The sequence below is a fragment of the Otolemur garnettii genome, unplaced genomic scaffold (genome assembly GCF_000181295.1).
Source record: "Otolemur garnettii isolate 467f Iridium unplaced genomic scaffold, OtoGar3 scaffold00007, whole genome shotgun sequence".
In the NCBI taxonomy this organism is placed as follows: domain Eukaryota; kingdom Metazoa; phylum Chordata; class Mammalia; order Primates; family Galagidae; genus Otolemur; species Otolemur garnettii.
In genome coordinates, this window is record NW_003852402.1 from 37,455,618 (window position 1) to 37,458,722 (window position 3,105).

The window sequence follows — 3,105 nt, forward strand, 5'->3', positions numbered from 1 at the left end:
TAGTCCCAGCTACTCAGAAGGCTGAGGCAAGACAATCACTTGAGCCCAAAAGTTTGAGGTTGCTGTGAGCTGTGATGCCACAGTGCTCTACTGGGAACAACAAAGTGAGACTCTGTCTCAAAAACAAAGAAAGAAAAAAATTTGTGATAGAATTTTATTAACACTGCTCTCAAACAAGTTTCCCATGACAGAAATCTGGACAGCAAGAACCCTAGATTATTTGATTTTTTTTTTTTACATGTTCTTTAAAACACTGTGAAGATTAAAAAAACAATTTCTGTGGACTGAGTGCATCAGCACTTGGAGTTCTCCTGCTCTGGTGAGCGTTCATCAATATTTTGCTACAACCAAGTCAGTCCCCTGGGTTTTTAGACGGCTCTTTGATTTCTGTTCCAGTCAGACCAGCCCCTCCCACAGTTAAACCACACCAACCATCTGAATGACAGCTCCCACAGTTTTCTCAATGTTCACATAATCATAATTAAAATACACAAATAGTCTTACATAACAGACTCTCCTTGCTCTTTGAGTCTTGTAACGTGGCTCTCTTATGTATTACCATTACCCCAGATACTGCTTTTTTGCTGAAATATGACGTGCATAAGTCTTGTCAAGTCACCAGGTACGGTGTTAACTCATTCATCTTACTAACCGCAGTGTATATCACGCACAGCCGCGTCACTCAGTCACCCATTGGCTTTTCCTCCAGTTTTTGAAAGTTTGCTGCAATAATTAGCCTTGTTCAGTCAGCTTTATTTACTGATCTTTTTATTTCTAAGAAAGAGGTTCCCAAGAGAAGACTTTTTGGAACAAAAGATAAATGTATACGCATGTATTTTTTTCACTTTAATAGATATTGCCAGAATTATTTCTAAAAGTGCCAAGATAATTCACATTTTACCATTAATTTTTACAAATATCTCCAAAATAAATATCTGTAGAAGCCCTGTTTATTCTATTTCATCTTAGAGCTATATATCTATGTGTGTGTGTGTGTGTGTGTGTATGCATTCATGTGCAATTTAAAATAGACAATTGCACACAAACTGTATGGCCACCCTGTTTATATATATATCCTTTGAACATCAGTAAGTTACTTAACCAAACCTCAATTTCCATATTTTAAAATCTTTTAGTAAAGCTTCTCTTTGCTATTCCGTAATAGTCTTACAAAACTTTAGAAATAAAAAGAAAAAGATAGAGCCTCTCAATAAAGCCATACAATTGGCAATATTGTTTTCATTTCAGAAATAAAGGCGCTTATGTCACAGAGCTTTCAAAGCTACAGATCAAGACTTGAACCAACATGTTTAGACTTGTTTCTTTAGTTCACTCTCTTTTGAGCAGCAGACTCAAAGGCAGACTTCTTGTTTATGCATCAGTTCAGGTGCTCTGAAAAGTAAAGGCTAAACTGAGATTAAACGTGAAGGAGGCTTATGGAGAAAATATCTGGAAAGAATAGAGGGACAGAGAGAAGGAGCGGGAGGCAAGGACCATTAGAACACAGACCGCAGGTGTGACGCCCATGAAAGGGAAATAAGGAAGGATTAAGCAGGAAGAGACCAGGGTTTCAGGGAGCTCTGCAACTTCCCGCCAAACCATTGGGGAGCCCCCAGGCAATGGTTTCCGGTTAAAAGCATCCAGCATCAGGCATTAACACCTTCATGTTACCTGCCAAATGCACATTTAATGAGACTACTATTAATTCAATATCACATGTCACAAATAACATCATGGACATCTTTAGGACCACACAACTGCCACGTGTATCTCCTTTAGACTAGTCACAAGTCTGCCTGGCTTAGCTAAGGAGGGAAAGTTAGAACTGAACCTCGTCACGTGGGGATGCGCCAAGCATCTGTCCCAGGAAGTGCTACGAAAGCATAAAAATAAAGCATTGATTGCTGTCTGCACAGCAACACGTCTGCCGCTGAATAACAAGAGAAAGATTGTATGAATAATGCTCTTCTTTGGGAAGTCATTTTGTGAAGCAATTGATGTTTTCAAAGACTTTATGCATTTGTACATTCTAATGTATGTAATTTACCTGTTAAAATCACACACATACTATTTATAGATAGTATGAAAATTATATCAAGTATTCATCGGTGAAAAGACAAAATATATCAACTTCATCTAACAAGGAATAATGTTTCTTATTCTTCATCGTTGCCAGACACTGTGCCAAGGGGTTTTCCAAGATTATGTCTTTTAATCTTCACAACCACCTGTGAGTTAGGAACTAGCATTATCTCTGTTCTACAGGCTTACAGAGGTGAGGAAAGTTACTGAAAGTCGAACAGATTTCAAGTGGCCAACCCAGAATTCAATCTCAAAAGTCTGACCCTGTCCCCAGACTAAGGCCTGCACTTGCAGTCACCAGGCTCTGCTGTCCTTGCCAAAGATTGAGATAAGTTACTTATTTGCTTTGTAAGGAAAAATATAAGGTAGAGTTCTACAAAATGTCCATCCAGTTCAGTTTTTGAATCTCTCTGAGGTTTTATTAGGCATCTTTTGAGCCACAGCACAATTATTTTGTTGTTTTCAGTCTTAGGAAGCAGAGCCAAATGGTCCAAATTTCTCTTAACCATCTGTGCTTGGGGTTTCGTGGGGCTTTTTTCTTTTTTGAAGGGGAGAGGCCTACATTTTAGTTACATTGTCTATAAAAATTACCTACCAGAATAATGAATTGAGAAATCTACTTAATACCCAGAATCATAAAACGGAACATACAGCGCAGTAAACACAACTTCATCAACTGACAAGAATCTGACTTGCGAGTTAGAGTGAAGGAATCTAGTCCAAGGCAATTGAAACAAGTTTTCTTTTCAATAAAATTTAACCATATAAAATAACAGACTGTCTTTGAAAAATGTACACGTGGAGGAAAAGAAATATAAAATACGAGCATTCTCTCCACCTGGTAATTTGCATCATTATTAGACATTAACTGTAGCTTTGATAAGTATGCATTGTTACTTACTATATGCTTATCGCATGCATATGTACCATTTAAAGGTTTGCCTACATCCTTAATTTGAGTGAAATTCAAATTATAATCATTGTTCAATTAAGACAATCGCATTTCCTAGGATGGTAGCTCGC

The 3,105-nt window shown here is 37.6% G+C and overlaps 1 protein-coding gene across 1 annotated transcript in view; it reads right to left on the bottom strand.

Moving 5' to 3' along the window:
- Positions 1–3,105, bottom strand: part of PTPRQ (protein tyrosine phosphatase, receptor type Q) — a 195,259-nt gene that overhangs the window by 60,262 nt on the left and 131,892 nt on the right. The window lies entirely within an intron of this gene.